This window comes from Arvicola amphibius, chromosome 11 (genome assembly GCF_903992535.2).
Source record: "Arvicola amphibius chromosome 11, mArvAmp1.2, whole genome shotgun sequence".
NCBI lineage: Eukaryota > Metazoa > Chordata > Mammalia > Rodentia > Cricetidae > Arvicola > Arvicola amphibius.
The window spans coordinates 103595660-103618567 of NC_052057.2; positions in this window are offsets into that span (position 1 = coordinate 103595660).

A 22908-nucleotide genomic window follows, 5' to 3' on the forward strand; every position below is an offset into this window, starting at 1 on the left:
TATCCCACAAGGCTAACTAAATCTATCTTCAACAAAGAGAAAATAGTTCTTACACTAGTGTTTAGTTATTGTATTATTATTATTGTATTACTCAGTGATGGTTATTTGCTCAAACAAAGAACTTCTATATCTCAGTGTCTTATCAAAACATAATTCTACGTTCTATCAATGTGAAGCCCAATACGATGGAGGGAAAGTGTGACTGTTCTGCTCCATCTCCTGGGAACAGAGACTCTTCCTATCATATGACCTCATTGGTCCACAGAGCCTGGCAGTCCTAAGCTGCGTCTTCTGTCTTTGAGTGTCAAGTAAAGAGAAAGACGTAAGACCATGTAGATAATCATAATGTAGGTTCTCATGGAGCCAGCCTAGGATGTGACACACATTAATACATTCGTATTGCAGCTGGTCTACCTCAGTAACAGGAAAGAAGAAGTTAGTCTAATTGTGAAGCCAGGAAGGGAGAAAATATGCTTTTATGAAAATATATTCTCTGCCATTCTTCTCTGTGTGCTTCAACTATGTGTATTCATTCCCCAGATCATGGGAGATTCACTTCGGTATTATTAAAATCCCTGCATAGTGATTTCTTTGCTTTCAGATGAATGCATTTTTTAACCAGAAACTTTTTGTCTTCCTTTTTCTCTACCCTCAGTCAAGTTCAGAGGGACCAATTTGTTGCTAAGTCTTGATAACAGTGTAGTCTTAAGGGAACTCAGATCCTATGATGTGCACACCAGCACAGCTCTCCTCTGAAGTTCAAAAATACAGAGAAAAGCGATTCACATCTGTAGAGAAGTGGTAGCATCTTTTTTTCCAGGGCAGTGAAGAAGAATTGCGTGAACACATAAAAATGATTGCTGAGAATAGTGGCTCTAGTTTTCAGAATTTCAGAAAGAGGCTAACCACAGTCAGCAGGTGAGAAACTGTCATTTATTCTTTATAAGAAACCAGTCATAATCATAAGGAATACAAAAACTCTCTTATGCAACATTTTATATAGCATGTGAAATATGAGCCATGGGAAATTATAAAAGAAAGGCAGGAAGACACTCCAACATAGTTTATATTAATTTTATGCAGAGTTAAGGAGATATAGATTGAACTAAGAAGTACATTGAAGTGTTCAAAGCTCTCCTGGCCTTTTCAAAACAGCAGTGAGAGACACAAAAGAGAATAAGGAGATAGAGTACTAGAGTTGAAGCATTCAGATTTTCTCTGGAATAGGTAACAAATTACAGATGCAAGGAATTATTTTCTTGCAATTTGAGTGGGAAAAGTTTTTGAAGGTCAAGGATTTCCCAAACAGTGATGCTTGAAGAAGAAGAAGTATATGCAGACTCTCACCCGGAGCCCAAGGGTATAAGTTAGGAAACAAAAGGAAGAACAATTAGTGAGTCTGCAGGAAATGTGCAAACAGTATGTTATCCTCCCAGAGAGAATCCAAAGTCTGTGGGATTGAGAAGCTGAGGTGCCACAGTCCTGTCACAGCCTGAGAGATCAGGTCCTGAAATGGGGAAGGGGTGTCTCCATGAAGAAAGAAGGAAGTGCCGGACCATCAGATGAGGTTCACACAAGTGGCCAGTCCCAAATTGCTAGAGCTGTCTTTATTTATACTTCAAAAACAATCATTTTTTATCCTCTAGAAAAAAAACAAATATTTTTCCCATCTTTTACATCAAAACAACTTCTAAACTAAAAATGCTCAGCATCTCACTAGCTTGGCTAAGCATCGAGCCAGGCACATCCTGTCCTTACAGAGCTAAAGGTGATAGACATAGGCACATTCTCACAAACAACAATATCATTCAAAACATAACAAAACATAGGTCCAGAAATACCAGTGACTTACCATAAACTGCTTGCATATGGTTAGCTTGTATCTCTCTAACTAAAGGGACCAGCATGCCTAAGCCTCTTTATAAGAAACCTGAAAAACATCAGTATTCCAAGAATTTGAGGGGAAACTATTGGAGGAAAAATGGGATTCCCCGGAAAGATTACATCTGTCCCGTACATGATTGAGAAATTGAAACTAAACACCTCCAAGAGAACCATCAATATTATGACAGAGAAGAGAGGCTACAGGCTCGGTTGTATTCTGCACTGTCCTGAGTTCTGCTGGTTCTTGCCGAGTGAGAGGGAAACCATCTCCACAGGCTTTGGCCCGCCGATACGCATTGGACAAGTGCTCACATGCTGACCCTAAACTAGGCCCCAAGGCTACCAGCAGTGAGGGGCTGGCCCTGTGGTCACTGTTGCCCAGCACCATCAATGGCAGCAAATTGCTAGGGGATGTGGCGGTTCTTCTGAGAATGCAAAGCCTGAGGGACCATGGAAGAGTTTGAAAAAAGCTGGAAACGTGAAGCTATAAATTATGCTGATTCTCCGAAGTGGAATTTTGAGCTCATGAGAGAGGAATTGAGACTGTGGTTAACGAAGAACTGTGGACAGGAGGCCTGAGAGATGGCTCAGTGGGTAGAACACTTGGTGGAAGGACATGCAGACCTTACTTCAGGTCCCCAGAAGCCATGTAAAGCCGTGCACAGTAGCAAGCACCTGTGATCCAAGTATCTCCTCAGTGACATGGGAACAGGTGACAGGACAGACCCCAGGACCTCCCAGTTCACACAGCCCACCAGATGCAGCAGTGAGAAAAGAGCCCCATCCACAGCGGGTGCAGCAGTGAACCAGGTCCCTTTCTCAAGACGTGCTGCAGTGAACCAGGTCCCTTCCTCAACAGGTGAAGCAGTGAACAAAAGCCCCACATCCAATAGGTGCAACAGTAAACAAGAGGTCCTATCATCAACAGATGCAGCAGTGAACAAGGTCCCCAAAGGTGCAGCAGTGAGCAAAGGCCCCATCCACAATGGGAGCAGCAGTGAACAAGGTCACATCCACAATAGGTGCAGCAGTAAACAAGGGCTCCATCCTCAACAGGTGCAGAAGTGAACAAGGTCCCACCACCAACAGGTACAGCAATGAACAAGGCCCCCCAACAGATGCAGCAGTGAACAAGGGCCCATCCTCAAAAGGCATAGCAGTGAGCAAGGGCCCCACCCTCAACAAGGTGGAAGGTGAAATCCAACTGAGAGTCAGTGATGTTCTCTGATTTCCAAAGAAGCAGGCATGTGTGTCAACACACACACACACACATACACTTAAAAGTTAAAAAGAAAAACTTTGAATCTAATAAGTCTACCCTTAAACTTGTATTAAGAGCAACAGAGTATGATGACAAAGAAGAGTTTACCACCAATGAGAAGAGCTTTTGAACGCTGCCTCCTGCCCCTTGATAGCAGGAGGCTTACTTTATATAGGCACAGTGTTTTAGAAAGTATTTTCCCTTTTTATTATTCCCTCTGAATATTAAAAAAAAAAAAAAACGGGATGTAATAATGGCAAGACAAGAGCTGCTGCCATCGTGGGGTTTTAATACATCCACAAGAAGAATGATGAAGTTTTATTTCTGTTATATTTTTCTAGTAGTAAAAATAAATGTTTCCTACAATGACATTAAGGGTTAATGCTGTTAAAACCTCATAAGCTTTGGGCTAAATTGGGAGCAATTAGTCTGCTGGCCTTTTGTTACTTGGGCTCTGCTGTTAGCTGCCACGTCTTTATTAATTTGTCTGGTGAATATGTAGAAGAAGAAATAGAAATAAGGATAATTTATCCTAATGCATGCCATCCCCGTGGATCGATCATAATTAATCCCTGCACTGACCCATTTTAGGGTCTTTGGGGACAATGTTAAGAGAGATTTTAAGGAAGGCCCAAGGGAATTATCTGCCATTCTAATTGGTCTCTGCTACACTAGAAGCCCTGTGGAAATCAAAATTAGGAGGTTTTTATTACTTTGACATACTTTAGTTATAAAAATATGGGTGAAATCATATCTGTGCCTGTGTGAACTTGGAAATGCAAATTCTCAGCTGAAAGCTTCCTTCTGAGCAAGAAGTTGAAAGAATGAGAACTCACGAATCTTGTGACCACAGGGGAAATACAAATGAAGATGCTCTTCAGACACAAAATGGGTTTTTTAAAAATGCAATTATGCACGATTTTTCCTTGCCATTATTGATTAAGAGACCTTTTATTTATTTATCAATTGGTGCAACAAAATAAGATTTTCTGAACATCTGGAATATTAAATTACACATATAAATATAACTAAAGCCTTCATTTTGCAAGCATTTTGTGATGTAAAGTTAGATATTTGCTTAAATTGTAGACATATTAACATTTGAATTTCAACCTTTGTAAAGAACCTTATTAGCTTTATTTTAATGAATACCTTATTTTTAACTCTATGGTAAAATCTTTTTAGTTCGAAATAACTTTGCTCTATGTTGTGAATGGTCCAGAGAACTATCTGCAATGGCTGTGCTACCCAATGACTGAGTTTTTCACACAAATTAAAAAACAAACAGTAGGCAGTCGCGCACAGTGAAACATCAAATCAGGGGCTTACGGCATCTAGCAGAGAGGACTGAAGCCGCTTACTCGAGGGAGCAAAGGTCACATCATCAGATCAGCGTTTGCAACAGCAGCCGAATTCACCGAGGAAGCTGAAGTAGTCAGCCGGCGTTCTCGATTGAGCTTTCTCGCCACGCGTGACTTCCCATGTCTGAAAAGTTGGCTTCCCGTTCCCACTGTAAGCATTTTTATACTACGGAGTGAAGAATTGTAACCTCCATTGGAAATATTGCCCTTTCAAGCTATTCTTTTTGTTGGTTGGTTGGGTTTGTTGGTTGGTTGGTTGGTTGGATGGTTGGTTGGTTGGTTGGTTGGTTGGTTGGTTGGTTGGTTGGTTGGTTGGTTGGTTGGTTGGTTTTTTTGAGACAGGTTTTTTCTCTCTGTAACAGCCCTGGCTGTCCTGAAACTAGCTCTTGTAGATCAGTCTGGCCTCAAACTCACAGAGATCCGCCTGCCTCTGCCTCCCTAGTGCTGGGATTAAAGGTGTGCTTTCTAGCTGTTCTTAAGAATGCGAGTTTGTAACACCCTTAGCTGTTGGCTGTTTGACTCTCCGTTATAGAGCCAGGGGGCCATGCTTACCCAGGAAAGGGGGTTGTGAGGGACACTTGGCATAAACACACTCATGTTTGAGGTGGGGACTAGCCCTGTCTCCTGAACCAGTGGCACTGTGATGTCAGACAACCCACGACAGCTTACCAATAGAGTGCCTTTTATGAAGTCTGGGTTTGCTGTTTTTGTGGAAGTCCCCCGTGACTGACCCTACTTGAGCACAAATTAAAGCCAGATTTATCTGGTTGCTACCTGAGAGCTGAACGCACGTCCATGTTCTCGCCATCGTGTTCCTAATGCTGAAGACAAATGAGCGCAAAGGGTTTCAGACCATGCGGCCACACATAACTTGTTAAACATTAATAGTGGGAACACATGGGTGTGTAAAGAGGCGGTCTCTGAAGCCGGCCGTCCTCTCCCAGGTGGCTCACATTTAGCTGCTCAACCATCGCCCAATTAAGCTCCACTCACTATCAAAAGGAGCAATCTAAAGCAGGGCGGAGGTGACACCTAAGGGAGGCTTTGGCTCCTCTTTGGAGCGCAGTGTCATTGATTTCCCGAGAATCAGTTGGGTCAGAGTCTCCCCTGGGCCCAGCCGTACAGTGTGAGGGAAAGCCTTTAGCTCTGTGTCTTTGTTACCTGTCTCTGCTCCACACAGCTGAAGGAGGAAGCAAGTTATATGTCTTTATCCTAGGAGGACTTTGAGCGGGGATATGGGTATTGATTGACAGGGAAAGGCAGGCATTCTCTATCCTTAATCACAGCAAGTGATTTCTAGTCATCTTTCAGTTGTCCCCACTATGTGTGAAACTCAGGACACGTTTTTATCATAAGGATAAGACCCCTGTATTTCCATGAATTTTTGAAGCCTCTCAGGTTCACATCCAATAAAAACAATGAGAATCATCCAGAAAAACTCACTCTGACTGTGCCCTGGGTTATATGGGAAAAGACTGAGAGCATGCAAGCCTTTTTTCAGGCTTCCTTCTACAGGAAGGAGTTCCCTCCAGGGCACATTGGGAATCACCAGGTCTTCTCTTGAAGCATACATACTCATGTCTCCAGTCTGTTTTATTTTATCTATGAAAACATTTTAACTGTACACAAATAAGTCCCAAGAGCATAACAAATGTTGCCATTTGTTTAAACCTCAAACTTTCAATACTCCTATTACTTGCTATCTAGATGGCTAATTAGGAGTTCCGGCGCATGAAGTGATCTTCTCAGTCGCAATGGCAGACACTATAATTGCAGCTGCTGCACCCCTAACCATTGAACCCCACTCCCTTCAGGTAATGTGTTATGTCTATAGTATCTGTCACCACACTCTTCCCTTCTGCCCTGATTTTTTTTCCAAACGTATTGTGAAGTGATGGTATCAGAAATTCATTCTTGCTAATCACACTGCGTGTCTCATTTAATAAAGTAATAATAGAAATAGTAAAAAAGAAAATGAAACCATGTGGGGATTATCCACTGTGTCTCCAGTTCTTTGGAATGGAGGCAGCACAGCCTAGGGAATCCTGTGGTCTTTTAATTCCACACCGGAGTTAACCATTCTTGGCATGCATTGAACTCACCACGGAAGACCGAACAATTACTAACAACTGGCTCTAACAACGAGGGATTGTAATTTAGTTAATAATCGCACTGAGAAACTAGTTTTTAATTTAAAATTATTTTTTTGTGGCTCTGGCGTGGAACCTAGGACAGACTTAACACGTGTGAATTAAGCCACTGAGTTTAACACCCCAGCTCTCAGCAACTGTATCACCAACATTTTTCTTCTCTTATATATTCCAGCATAATACTTCATACATAGTAGATGAATGCCCCATGAATTATTAAATAAAGTAAGTGTATTTGAAACTAGCAATGAAGTTCAAACACTTAGCAATCATTAGCCAAAGACTGGAAGGCACTCACGTGTTTGTTATTTACAGTTGGTCACACACACACATCAAAGGGATGGAAAAAGATCAACACTGTGAGAAGGGACTGTGTCTAAATGATTACAGCAGCAGACCATCCACAGGGGGTGATATGCCTTCTCCAATGCCACATTCATGGGTACACAGATGAGGATTCTAACACAGTCTAAAATGTTGTTTCTATAGCTTTTTACTTAAAACAACTGTGGAGGTGTGGGCTTGGTATATGGAAACATAGGGCCAGGAAATCTGGCTTTTCATCAGGTCCTATTACTTGCCTGTAAGATCATGCATAAGTTTTTATCTCCCTCCCATCAAGGTGAGATCTCTTCCTTTCTTCCTTCCTTCTTTCCTTCTTTCCTTCCTTCCTTCCTTCCTTTCTTTTGCTTTTTTCCTTCTCTTTCTATCTCTCTCTTCTTTCTTTCCTTTTTCTTAAGAAGAGGATTGGTATGTACTCTGAAGATTCCTGAGATGTAATCAAATGATGTGTGTAATATAACACACTTTGTAGCAATGAAGGCTGTGCACGCCAGACCTTTCTTCACTTGCCTTGTGTCCTCTCTCTGACTTTCTGGATTATCAGCAGTCCCTCCTCTTCTCCATAGCTCCGTTTGAATCTCATCTAAGGACTTGACCCATCAATGCCTCTCTTGCTTCCCCAAAGGTCAGGAACTCGCCTTACTTTCTTTTTGTATGCCCAGAACCCTGCTCAATTTCTGACACACACACACACACACACACACACACACACACACACACACACACGGTATTTAATAAATGTTTGATGAAAGAACAAACGGAAATCAGGAAACCATAATTATGAGCAAATGAGTTTTGACCAAGGCTGCTTCACTGAAAGAAAGCTGTCAGGTTATGCAAAGCCATGTGAAGATTAGCGACTTCACACTCGGTTTCACGTCCCCGATGTCCCCGATGTCCAACACAGGCTTGTTTTGAAGGCAAAATTTCAGAGCTGTCATGCCAGGCTCACAATGCATTCATGTCTCATTTATTAGGTGTGATAAAATTTGGGATTTAAGACCCTAGCTAATTAACTAAGTGTGCTTTCAATTTCAATCCCTGCCACCTACAAATATTTGAATTAGCACTTAATGTTTATTTTGAGTTATCACTTTTATTCCTGGGCCTTTGCAACTCAATTAGAAATGCTTTGCACTTCCTTCCACCTTAGCCAGGGGAGAAGCAGTGACTCCCACCAGAGGAGAGCTGCTTCAGGTTGAACACTGCATAACTAGAATTAATGTTCAAGGAATTCATAGCTGTATGACTTTTCTGAGTTCTTCCGTGTCCACAGCTTATGACCTTCCGGCACCGACTGCCTTCAATGAGATCAAATTACTGTGTTCATCTCTTTGTAATCAAAATAAATAGGCTTTCCCTCACCTGCATTATCCCCACATTCAAATACACTACCTTTGTTTTAAATTTGTGCTAATGAAGAATTGTGACTGTGGAATTCTAGAGATCTTTAATCTTGTTGGGTTTTTTTAATTTGTTTGTTTGTTTGTTTGTTTGTTTTTTCAGATCCATCCCAGATCAGATATCAAGCTTTAATGTGCCTTCAGCTTTTCTGGAGATCTTATTAAAGGACAGATTCCAGCTTGGTCTGTGGTGGGATGGGGTGGGGTGATTCGTATGTTAACAGCATGTTCCTGGGCCATTCTGACAAGGATCTGGAAGCCCGTTACGGTAAGAAGGTTGTGTGTTGTTTCAGTCATTTTTCTGTCTAATGGCATTTCGGTTGTGTTTTAATAAATAAAACCTTTCTGAAGATCTGAGAGTAAAATAGCCCCACTTGTCAGCCTTACAGACAAGGTATTGGTAACACACACCGTTAATCCCAGCAGCCACACTAGTTTGCCATAAAAAACCAAGCAGTAGTGGTACATGCCTTTAATCCCAATGGTGCACGCCTTTATTCCCAGAACTAGAGAGGATTATAAAACAAGAGGAGACAGCTCTCAGACACAGTCTTATTCTGAGATTCATGGATGCAGGACCACCATTTTGGACTGAGGTTGAAGTAAGAACCAGTGGCTGGATGCTTTGCTTTTTCTGATCTTCAGGTTGAACCCCAATTTCTGACCCTGAGTTTTTATTAATCATTCTTCATCTCTGCATTTCTTGGTTCATCATCCCTTGTAGATAGCTACTCACTTAGCACTTATAGAATCACCATAGTTTCCTATGCAGAGACTTAGGGCCATTTAGTCAGTTGAGATTCCATTTACCCCAACTTCGTCAGTTGGTTAGTAGCTGGGGCTCCCATACCTGTCTTAAAAGACTTCACCTTCAAGTAGAACTCTCATATACAGAGGTAGAGATGGGAAGTGGCAGCACACACTTTTAATCCCAGCACTCAGGAGGCAGAGGCAGGCTAATCTCTATGAGTTCCAGGTCAGCCTGGTCTACAGAATAAGTTCCAGGACAGCCAGGGCTCAACAGAGAAGCCCTGTCTTAAAACAAACAAAATAATAAGTGGAAATATATATTAAATAACAGTGTGTGCTTGATAAACTTAATTAGACTGAATCCTAGATTCTTTGTGTTGGTGTGCACGTGTGTGTCTCTGTGTGTGTATAAGCAAGAGGTGTAAACAATTTTTGTAAACATTCACTGACTTCTAAAAAAATGAAATATTTTAAAATTTCTAATTGTATGATTTAAATTAACAATATTTCTCTTGCTTTAATTGTATTTCAGAAAGCAGTATTTTGTTTTCAAATGTATTTATATTAGAATTTTTCAAAGTATTTATTACTGTATTTTCAATTTTTAATCTTCCTATGCTTTATGTATCTATATTTTATTATTTTAAGTTTGAGAAAATGAGATACTTGCTGTTGCATGCAATCTTTTCTTAAATAGGTTTGGGATAGGTTATGACATTTTGGTAGCATTTATGAAGCAAGAGTCTCTATTAAAAGCTAAGAGATCAGTCTGTTTTCTCTTGAGCAGGCAGCTCCTATGACATTCATAAGGTAACAGGAAGGCATGAATTATTATGGAATAATTTAGGCATAAGGTTCATATTGGCTACTGGTTTGTAACTGGAACTCTTGGCCCTATACTACCACTCTTACATTTTAATTTTTCTTTTTTAGTTACTTAAACATCACTTGCCATGTTCTCAATTATTATTGCTGAAGTTTCACCTTCAGTAAGTGGTGTGGGAGGTCCTTTTGTCTATGTGCTCTTCTTATTGGTTAATGAATAAAGAAACTGGCTTGGCCTATAGCATGGGAGGAGGAAGGCAGAGTTAGAGAGAAGCCATGCAGCCACCACCGGAGACAGACACTGGGAACTTTACCGGGTAAGCCAAAGCCACATGACAATATACAAATTACTAAAAAATGTGTTAAGTTAACATGTAAGATTTAGCCAATAAAAAGGTAGAACTAATGGGCCAAGCAATTATTTAACTGTATAGTTTCAGTGTGATTATTTCAGGGCTAAGTGGCTGGAAACCAACAAGTGGCCCCCTTCTTACTACAAATAAGTCTTGTTTAAACTTTAGCTGGGCTTCATGTGTGTGGCTGGAAATTGATGATGAGAAAATGGTAACGTGGCATATGTCTTCTTGGGTGAGGGCAATACAGATGAAGGAACCACAAGGTTAATGATGTAGTTTTGACCTCAGGCTTTGACAACAGGTACGTGAGCAAGGACCTGGACACCATAATATTTTCCCCCAATGACTTGATGGCTGATGTGTGTACATAAGAAACCCAGTTAGGAATCCTAAGCTGTCAATCATTCTTCAACCTTGGCATTGGCATCCCAGATGCTATACAGGGACACAGGTACTCAAGTCTCTCTATCCTCTACCTCATACATACATACTTACATGTATACATATATACATACATATATGTATACACACATACTACATAATATGCACACAAATATATACATGCATGTATACGTACATACATAAAAAACAAAAATCAGAAAAAAAATCAGAATTGGATTATTTATGCCACAGACTATGTACCAAAACTATGTTGACAAATTGGAAGAAACTAAACTAGGAGAGACAGCTGTCAGGGACCATTTAATTTTCTTTTCCATGCCCATGAAACCATAGAGGGCTTGTGAGTTGGTGAGATCTGCTTCAGAAATAAAATTTTCTGGGCACAAATCTGAATCTACTTCTCTTCCTACCTTTGCCCTCTTTCAAAGGGCAGTGGTTCTCACCTCCACATGCACCGCCCACTCACATACGGTGCTAATCCCAAGAGTTGACTTTGGAAAATAAAAGCCACATAGATTGAATTGTCATCAGATGGTTTTTAATGTAAATCCAATAAATCAAGTAATTTATTGAGCTATTTCCCCTACTAATAAATACCAATATTTTTATCTTCCTTCGTACAGAACTATGTAAAAACAGAATTCATCTTGTGGCACTGTGCCAGAGATGCATTTGTTATACTGTCTCCTGCTGACACTACAAACCTTGAAACACACATAGATTATACCTATGGCTGTTTCTATATTTACATCATCCAAAATCAGGAGAAACAAGTTGGTGGAAGATGCTTGTTCATTTCCCAGCCACCCAAACTCATTTCCTGATCACCCTGACTTGAAATAATCACACAGAAACTGTAGTATTTGCAATATTGTTTGGCCAATAGCTTAAGTGCCAAGCTCTATTTTGCTAAGCCACTGGCCAAAAGAGCTTCGTTTATTAACCCATAGAGGCAACACATATACAGAAGGACCTCCCATACCATTTCTCTTTTTCTATTTAAATAAAGGGGAAGGTTTTAACTTTAACATAGTATAATTACATGCAACAAAAAAGTTAATAAGCAAGAATTATAGTTACAATATTTATGACTACTTTATTTTTATCATAACCAAGGAAAACTATAGTTATAACTATTTTTTAACTTTATCAAAGACTCCAGAAGGATATATTACCTAAGTAAACAAGAAGTGCATTGTAAGCAACTTTTAAAAATCTAGAATTGACAGAGCCATATCATTGCCTGGACAATCACCCAAAGTATTTTGTAACGTTGTGAGCACCCGTCTTTAGCCTACTGGCCCATATTATTTGGCAAACTTTTCCAGGAAGCAAGAAAACGTAAAGACAGTTTTACCTGTACTGGTAGTTTGTCAGTCACTTTTTTCTGTGTCCTGAATGTGTCTGGCAGACTCTTTTATGAAGCAGGAACCCTGAAGGACTGTCTCATCTTTTTTAGGCAGCTTCAGCAGTCTTTTCTTTTGCTGTGAGTCCTGCAAGTCCAGTAAAGCAGTTCAGGCAAGAGCAATTTCTTGCCCAAATGGCTAATAAACTCCATAAGGAGCCTCTTTGATGCCCATCTTTCTCTTGAAGCCAGATATGTCTCATTGCCATGAAAAGTCTAAGTTTTTAAAATATTTTAAATGCCATATTCTAAAGTCTTTGAAAGAGCTGAAGAATATCTATCCATCTGAAATATATCCTAACATGACTACAAGCTTGACTGTTATAGATGATTATCCATTTACCTATATTTCTTAATTTTATTTTACATTTTTAAATGAGCTGCACAAATACGATAACTTAATCAAGAGCAGATAGATATTTAATGTCAATTTATATATAACAAAATTGACCTTAAATTTGTCCAATAAACCAAGATTCATATCAATGTAAATCTCTATAGCAGAAACTGGACCTATAAGCTACTTAAAAGGATGAAAGAACCCTGGGATAGTTCACATTTAGCAGGCTTTACTCATGCCTGTGCCCCCAATTCACTCAGTGAAGGAGTTAAATACATAAAAAAGATTAAAGCTACTAAAGGTTCGATCTCCAAATCTATGCAAGGAATACCCTCAAAATTTGTCTGCATCCTTGAATAAGATTTGACTTAATCCTGCAGAAAACAACTTAGAGGTGTAAAAAGCTGAGCAGAAACTTTGGTAGCTACCTGATTCTGGAAGGATGTAGGAGAAGTTCAAATTATGGCTGACTAGAAGATTTAGATCTGGGATGTGTCACTGATACTCCAGGAAAGCAGCATTTTATACACTAAGGATGACTTTCAGGGCTATATAGCCTATAATCTGCAACTCAGAGAAAATTTATAGCCATCCCAACAAAAGAGAAAAAATTCTATCTATATGAATCAAGTTGGACTAGTACCAGTTTAACAAACATAACAAAGTTAACATCTTTTGGGTGGTTACATAGTCCTTACACAAAATATCCATGTACAATAAAATTATTTCACTATGACTAAGTAGAAAAGTGGTACCAAGAGTAATGAGAAATGTTAGTTAATGCAAGAAGACCAGATGGTGACACCAATCTATAACCCCAACACTAGAGGACTGAAAGGGGAGAGGGTGAGTTCTAGCCATCCCAGGTAATAGGATGCAACTCTGTCTCAAAAAAAAAAAAAAAAAAAAAAAAAAAAAAAAAAAACAGAAAGAACATACAGACATACAAGATACTACATTTAATAAGTTAAAGACAGTTATTATAAATATATCAAACCATTGTCACAAAAAATTAATACAGCTACAGGAAATTTTGGAAAATATATAGACTAAAATAAAAAACTTTGTAGAGTTGAGAAAATGTCTATAATTGAAATCTGAAAGATTTTTTCAGAAGCAAAGTATCAATGAAACTACAACAATTAAATACGAGTTAACAAATTCAAGCATGGAGATCCTAAATAGAAAGAGAAATGAACAGACAGCCAATGGCTTATAGGACAGTGTCAAGAAATATACAAATCACAAGCGTTCTGGAGGGAGCCGGAGATAAATGAAGAAGAGTAACTTTTTCAAACAAAAGTGATGCCGGAGAAATTAAGGCCCTTCCTGAGGTTCTTTGTCTCATTAAGAAAAGCATTTAGGAGCCGGGCAGTGGTGGCGCACGCCTTTAATCCCAGCACTCGGGAGGCAGAGGCAGGCAGATCTCTGAGTTCGAGGCCAGCCTGGTCTACAAGAACTAGTTCCAGGACAGGCTCTAGAAACTACAGGGAAACCCTGTCTCGAAAAAACAAAACAAAACAAAAAAAGCATTTAGGAATTAGAGAGATAGTTCAGCATTTAACAGCCCTTGCTGCTCTTGCAGAGGACCCAACTATGGTTTCTTGTACCCAAACCAGGCAGCTCATAACCACCTGTAACTTCATCTCCAGGGAATCTAAGGCCTTTCTCTAAACTCTGTAAGCACTACCCACACATGGTACACATACACACATGCTGACAAAACGCTCATACCTATACACTAAAAATATATAAAGTTTTTCTAAAGAGTGAAAGCATTTAAGGATGGACTCAAAAATGGAAGGCAATATTAGTAGAGTTTAAAAGAAAAAACAAAACAAACAAAAAGAAAAGCATCCCCTGGGATGGTAAGCTGCAAATCTCAGCAACTGCCTGGGAAATAGAGAAGAAAGAAAGAAACAAACAAAGAAAGAAGGAAACAAAGAAAGAAACAAAGAAACAAAGAAAGAAACAAAGACTATGTTGTTTACAATAACCTGTTCTAGGAAGAAAAAGTACATTGTGTTAGGGTAAACCTGCCTTTCTGATGATTGCCCCACATTCCTAAGGGGTGATCACTTATCCACGTGGTTGACCAGCCCAACTGGGATTAACTCTTAAAGTAAGAAGCACTGCCATGTCTCCACCCAAAGGGAGACCCTATTCTTTACTATAACAGTTAGGCATTTCCAAACACAATTAATAATAACCATTTTTAAAAGATCTAATTCATTTAGCAAGTTCCAAGAAAGATCCTACTCAATAACAAATCAGTTCAATTTAGTTTAGTCATAGACTCAAAGTTGATCTCTTGTATTTCTTGGCGTTGCATACCTTTACTCGTGCCTGCTCACTTCCACACTTTTTGTGAGGCTTTCCACACTCATCTTGCTGTGCACAACAAATTTTTGAAAGCCATCTGTGGCCGTTTACTACACCTATTGCAGCAAACCCTTACCAACCACACAGATTATCTCCTTACAGTTCTGAGAGCCAGAGTTTGAGAGTTGTCTCTGTGTCACAGGCAAGGCGTCAGGAGAACAGACCAGAGGCTGGGGGAGAACCCATTTCTTTCTCTTTTCTGCCATCTAAAAGTCACCTGTGTTCTTTGGCTCATGGCTTCACTCTGTCTGCAAAGCCACGCAGCAGCATGATATCTTGCCTCTGTCCCTCTTTCTTCCTCCCTACATTCCTCTCTCTCTTCTATTGCTACATGGCCTTGTTTACGGTGCCAAATGACCTCTGCTTCCCTCTGGAACACTGATGATTGCACTTACTGCCCACTTAGATTATCCAAGATAATCCTCCCTGATTGATGACCTTCAAATAGCACTGCAAAGCATTTTGCCAAGATAAGGGCTTGGGTAAATTTGAGGCAGTTGTTCAGCTTGCCACCCATTGTTCCTTTCCCACCTGTCTTAATTAGGGATTCAATTGCTATGAAGAGACACCATGACCACAGCAACTCTTTATACAAGAAAATCATTTATTGGGTAGCTTACAGTTCAGGAGCCCAGTCCATTATCATGGTGGGACATAGTAGCATAAAGGCAGACATGGTGTTGGCAGGCAACAGGAAGTGAACTGAGACACTGGGCGTGAGACCTCAAAGCCCACCTCCAACAAAGCCACACCTCCCAATAGTGCCTTTTCCTAGAAGTTTATGGGGGTCAATTGCATGCAAACTGTCATATCACTCCAACTTTTTCTTTCTGTATAGATCCTTTCTTCTAGTTTGTGCTTTAAAACCTCATGCTGGACCCATCTTCCCTCTCCAGTGGGGTCCCTGTAATCCCATGGTTCTCAACTTTCCTGATGTTGCAATCCTTAAATACAGTTTCTCATGTTGTCCTGACCTCCCCATCATAAAGTTATTTTCATTGCTACTGTTATGAGTCGTAATGTAAATATTTTTGGAGATGTTTGACAAATGGGTCCTGACCCACAGATTGAGAACCATTGCTCTGATCCATCCAAGCTACCTCTAATCTGCATCCCCAAACTGCTTCCTCTGCCTGAATACCCATCCTCCTGGGGTTTTACATATTAGCTGTCTCTTATATGTCTGTCACAGTAACAAAGGCTTAATGAGCAAAGGCTCATTAAGAAAAAAAGCTGTTTCTTCCAGGACAGCCAAGGTGGTTATACAGGGAAACCCTGTCTCAAAATACAAACAAACAAACAAAACTGTTTCTTCGGGTCAAGAGAATAAAACCTCTGACCTGGGTAGAAACCTAACATTCCAGTTAGGCAGACCAATGATATGGCTAGGAGACCACCCCTCAGGGAGGCAAGTTTAAGGCAGGCTAAAGAAAAAAGAGGGATAATTATTCCTTAATGAGATAATGTACCCTACCTACTCAGCATCCCTGCTCTAGCAGAGTCCCTACAAACTGAGATGGGGTTCTGTTGGGTCCACCCACCATTCTAAGTGTTAGTTTTTAGGCATCTGCACTGGCCTGCCCTCAGGGTCCTGACAGAATACGTCCTCAGAAGCAGCCACTAAGAGCACCTTCTGTGCACATTTGCTACATTCTCTTTAAAAAGGTGGGTCATGCTCACCCGTTTCTCTCTCTCTCTCTCTCTCTCTCTCTCTCTCTCTCTCTCTCTCTCACTCTCTCGCTCTCTCTCTCTCTTTCTCTCTCTCCCTTTCTCCCCCTCTCTCTCTCTCTCCCTCTCTCCCTCCCTCCCTCCCTCCCTCCCTCCCTCCCTCTCTCCCCCCTCGCCGCCTTCTTCTCTGCCCCTTTTCTCTCCTATTCCAAATAAACCTTCTCTGTGAGCCTTGTTGCATGGCATGACTTCTCTTCATAGAGTTTTTAAAACTGCAACGCTAAGTCCTGATTCCCAAAAGTATAACTTTTTTCTCCTTCTCTGTATCTTTCTTTGGATGCTGTTTGGAATCTAATTATGCTTTTTTCCCAGCACCATGAGTGTCTTTACGCTTTCTCCACAGGTCCCTTCCCTGCCATGTGGCTGCTTGTCCGCCCCGTAGATGAAATGAGTTTAAGGATTCCAAGAATTCCCCGACTTCCCAGTATTATATCCAGACTCTGGGGGGACTCCCCGAAATTTCAGATAACACTTTGGATTGTAATCCCTTGTTTTAAAAAGCGTCCATTTACTCTCTCTCATTCAAAGGACTCGACACGCTTTTAAATCAGCGCATGCATTTGTTTCTTCCATCAATTAGGTGCGGTTGGGAAAACAGAAATACTTTTAAGGTTTTTAAATCAGCCAGGCATGGTGTCACATTCTTGTAATTCCATTACTCAGTAGGCTCAAACAAAAGGATCCCAAGTTCGAGTCCAGCCTGAGCTACATAGGAAAGCTTAAGGTAGAGATAAATAAAAATATTTTAAACAGAAGCAATTGTTCTACTAAAATGTTGGGGGAGGCAGAGCAGCCATGAAAAAGATGCTAAAGGAAGGAAATTGATACAGATATTACCTAGAGATGGAAAACTAGGTCGTCTTCAGGGTGCTGGAGGACGTTCTTCCTGGATACCTAATCCAGGAGTAAATCCAAGATCTATTCATGAAGATAATCTAGAGAATCACAGGAGGCAAGGTGTGCAGGAGTGATGGTTTAGTGAACAAGAACGCTAGCTCTAAGAGCAAGAGGACCCTAGTTCAAATCCCCAGAGACCACAAATAAGCCCGGCATGACTGTATATGTCTGTAACCCTAGCCTTGAGGAAGGAAGCGGATACTGGTAGATCCAAAGAGTTCACTGGCCAGTCCAGAGAGCCCAACCAAGACGACAAGCTTCACGTTCAGTGAGAGACTCTGTCGTGATAAAGGTCAAGGAGCAACAACCATGCATGAGTGCATGAGCGTTGTTTTCTCTAAAGCTGTTAGCTTTCAACAGTAAATATGTTTGGAAAGGCTCCCCTTAATAGCACCCGACATTCTGTTTTCCTCTTCAAATCTACAGTCAAATGTTTTACCCCTGGGCTATCCCCCTCTCCTCTTGGAGTTTATCTGCAACAATTGACCCTGCTGTTTGTTCTAAAGACTGTTGTCAGAGTTACATTTCCTGAGAAACGCTTAAGAAAATGCAAAGGTCTTAACAGTGTGAAGAGACTTGGGTAGATTTATCTTGTTTCCCAATAAACGAAAATTACAAATGGCAAACCAACTTTGCAATACTGGAGACAGGGATCAAAATGTATCTTCACACCACTGGAAGCCTGCTCATTATAGTAGGAGCCATGGATGATCTCAGCTGGGAGCTTGGCCTTAGGAACAAGATGTTAAATAATTAGCATTACTAAGCAAGGAGAGCTAAAAATAAGCTGCATGAACAGACCAGCTCTGGGGCAATGACAGCAGCTATCTGAGACAGCACAGCATCTCAGAAGACCCACATTTACAGAGTAACTACGATGTGCAACAATAAATACATATTTAATATATGTATGTATATAGATTTAGTCAGGGATGGGGAAGTAACTCACTAGGTGAAATGCTTGCTGTGTAAGTATGTGAACACAAGTTTAGATTCTCAGCACCCATTGAGGATGCTATACTCCCAGAACTGGGGAGACAAAGACAAGATGATCCTGGGCCCCTGTATCAAAAAATAAGGTAGGGGTGTGGCTAGGGAGGTAGTTCCATGGTTAAGAACATTGACTTCTCTTACAGAGTACTCAGATTTGATTTCCAGCACCCACATGCAGTTCACAACCATCTATACGTCCAGTTTCAAGAGATTCAGTGCCTTTTTCTGACCTTAATGGGCTCCTTTTTCATGTACATGATGCACACACTTATACACATGAAATAATTTATTTCTTTTGGTTTATTGAGACAGGGTTTCTCTGTAGCTTTGGAGCCTTCCTGGAACTCCCTCCCTGTAGACCAGGCTAGCCCCAAACTCACAGATATTTGCCTGTCTCTGCCTCCCGAGTGCTGAGATTCAAGGTGTGCGCCACCACCACTCAGCTAAATAAATATTTTTAAAGCAATAAGGTAAAGAGTGATTAAGAAAACATACACTGTAGACTGCTGGCCTCCCCATGCACATATACACACATACATACACATACACACACATATAAAAACATCTGCACAAACACACATGCATGCAGACATGTACACACATATACACAACTTCAAAACAATTAAAGAAGACTGGTTTAAGAATCAGACACATATCTATAGATGTAATGTGCTGTTTTTAAATTCATGCAATTTTGGGTGTTAAGTTGGGAGTGTAGACCCGAGCCCCTCACATCTATCCCAGGCCTGCGAGTTGTATTGGTCTGGACTCCAAATCACAGGATGCCAGGTCCTGACCCCTCCCGGTTCCCCCTCGGGATCCACCGGAGAGCACAGGACTCCCATTAAACCTGGATATTTTTTAATTTGGCTTGTTTTGATTTGGCTTGATTGGGATTTTGCGTCGGCAGAGAGTTTAGTTAGTTAACCTTCAGTTTCAGTTTTCTTAGGTGAAAATTTGGAGTAAGAATTGTGGTACTGAGGGACTAGGAGCTAGAGGGATCCCTGGAAGGCATACATATAGGGAAAGGGGCACAGATAAGTAATAAAGATGTCCAACATTGACTGATCACATGATCATGCTCGTGTGTGTATGTGTGTGTGTGTGTGTGTGTGTGTGTGTGTGTGTATTCACATGATTTTTCAACATCAATAAAGCAGGTAATCTGTTGCTGTCTACTGGGTCTGAGATTTCCCCTGCCTTTTAATTCTTTAATAGACAAAGAAAACAAACGAGACAAGACCCCTACCCATCGACAGCAACAGACAGGAAGTGTGACTGTGACCCAAATAAGCATGGGGGCCACTGCTTGTAAAGTCAGTATTAGTTAAGTATTTTTGGTTTTATGACTATTTAAAAAGAAGCCCAAAAACAAACAACAACAACAACAAAAAACTAATAAGAGCTGCCCATTTAAGGCACTGGTTGCAAAGCATGATGCTGTTAGTAAGTCATTTTGAAGGAGGTTGTTGGTGCTGTGGCTGGAAATCAAGTTGGCTAACTCCTGTTCTGCCCATCAGAACACATTCCCTGCACATTCTACAGGAAAGAAGAGCCGGAAAACCACACCAGGGGGCAACTCTCCTCTCTTATTCGGATTCTAGGAAGTCCCTAATTTAATGCGCAATGTTGAGGAAGCCAAGTCAGCCTTGGGGGTTTTACCCTAAGAACCTCACAACTCAGTCTTCCCACACATATTGAGCGACCACTTGGTATAGGACCACCTGCTGAGCTTAGGTCTCTTGTTTTTGTTTTGGGGGTGAGTGACAGAATTCCGCTCAAGAGCACAGTTTTAGGGGACTGAAAGTGAAAGCTACAGAATTGGTTTAATAAATTCAAAGTCAATGTTTAACCTCGCCTACCCAAGGACAAGGTACCTGGAATGCTGGGAGTTGTAGCTCTTGCAAAATAGCAAAGCCACATGGGAAATGTGATGGCTGTATGATTTAATCCAAAAAAATAAAAAATAAAAAATAAACCCTACCGGTTGCCGCTCGATGGGCTTTCAGAGAGTGGACCTGACCAGAGTCCATCCTGGTCAGTATTTCATTAAAGCTTGCTCCAAATTTATCTCAAAATCATGGAACTGTTTTTTTTTTTCTCTAGGAAATCTCAGGATTAGCAGTTTCTGTTTTGAATGGCAAATGTGGCAGATCTGGAGTTCTGAAATCAATTCATATGATTAGCAATTTCTTCTTCATCGGAAGATGGGGGAGCTTGGATGCAGATGGAGAGGACCAAACCAAAATTGTTTCACTACCTTGACAGTCAGCAGGCCTACACGGTTCTTCCCAGGAGCTAGGCTACCTGTACCTAGTCGGTCATTTACAGCTCTGGATCTCTGTGTAAACTACAGGGTCTGACTCCACACTGAGCCAGTTCGTGGGGAAACTAAGTCAGCCTGTGGACCAGGGGTCACGATATTTTCCCTCAGATCAAGATATGCTCTCCATTGCTTCATCTGCTTGATCTGTGAAACAGAGCAAGGACCTTAATTATTTCAGGCCACTCTTGCCCTTTAGTAAAAGAGTTCCGTATAGACAAGAGAGAATGAGAGAGATGGTCTTTCTCCTTCCAGTGTGCCCCATTCGGTGGTTTCTGGCAAAGTGTGTGGTGTCTTTGTGTGTGTGTGTGTGTGTGTGTGTGTGTGTGTGTTCAGTTCCTGCAGTACACACTGCTTCTCCAGTCCCGGCTTTTGCAGTATGGGCAGCTTCCCCAGTGCATGCCTGCTCTAGCAAGATGGCATCCTAAGCAACAATTCCTGCCACAGTTTATATACCCAGATCCCTTGCACAGTGGCTAACCCCACTGACACTCTTTTTCATCTCTTTGTGGCTGACAGAGGAGTGCCTCAGGCGAAATCCGTTCTCTGTGAAGTTCAGACTTCAGTCAGCTTCCCAGGGTGCAGGACAAAGTGCCACCCAGGAAGTCATAGCTACTCTTTTTGCAATGAGGTCTGGTGTCAGTCAAGAGCGTGAGGTGGGAAGGCAAGTCTCTGGATGCTCGGCAGCATCCCTAAGATGCCCTTTGCAACCCCACCTCCACATGTTTAAGTTCCCTTTCTAATGTTTACTACTCTGTTACACACACACACACACACATACACACACACACACACACACACACACAAACACACACACACACACACACACACACACACACACACTGCCACTATTCTTAATGTTCTTTTTATTGAACTTCCTTTCTGCAAATGACAAAGGGGTTCCCATCTCTTGACTATCCCCTAATATAATCAGGCTGGTATAGGCTAAACACTGTATTAAATAGAGAGATGTTCACAGAGCCCCTGCTCGACATGAGCCCTTGGGTCAGGCATTTCATCATTACCTCATTTGATAAAGAATCACTCCCTGTTGCAGCAGAATATTATTAGTGGTGTGTCTTACAGTTTAGGCCCCCAGCATTCAGATAAATAAGTGACCTCCCAAGGTCCCTAAACTGTTACATTACAGAGTTGAGGATTAAATCTTCATTTGTCAAGATTAAAGTCCATGCCACACAAGCCCAAACACTTTCTAATACTAACTTTAAAGATATCATATAGGTTTACCTTTCTGGTTCGTATAAGAAAATATCCTACCTATTTATCTGATGATGTCCTTGCTACTTCCTGTTGAAATAGCAATCATATTCCTTTTGCAACAAAATGAAACCAATCTTTATTAGAAGTTAGGTATTCCATGCCACCTTCTCTTCTCTGGCTAAGTCTGCAAGGACTCTTTAGAAACAGCATGGAATGAGCTATCAATCGTCTGTCTACCTTCAGAGAAACTGCCACTGGACTCTGCCGTCGACTGATCTTTTAACTCCAATTGATTTTTCAAACTTTTCCATTTCCCTGTGATTCCCTGTTTCTTTGCTTCTCCTATCTTCCTTCATAACATCACACACTTTATTTTATATGTTTCGGCCCAGTGGGGTGATTTTTCAGACGCAATAACTTGTTTTGTTTCTCCAGCTCAAAAACCATCAGAGGAGCAAGTAACATGAAAGGGAACGGTGCAGTGGGTTCTGAGGACCATAAATCACTCACTGGAAAGAAAATGATGGATATGTTTTTCTGTTCTCTGAATATGTTATGCATTTTTCTCAAAACCCATTTTGTAAATGTCTTCTCTCACAGAGCCTTGCCGGAACACTCCAAGTGCAGTTAGTAAGTCCCCATTCTTTGGGAATCCGTTCCCAGTGAGCAGTGAGGGCATGTATGGAAGATACCACTTGGCAAATGAATATTAAATGTTCATGTTCTTAGTATGTTATTATTATATTGGATTGAGTATCCCATTTATGGTATAGACTGTCTGAAGGAGGCCTTCCTTGGATATCTGTCCTCCCAGTTCACAGGTAAACAGATTAAGACAAGAACCTGACATAAGGACTCCAGGCTCATCAGTGATCAGGCCTCTTC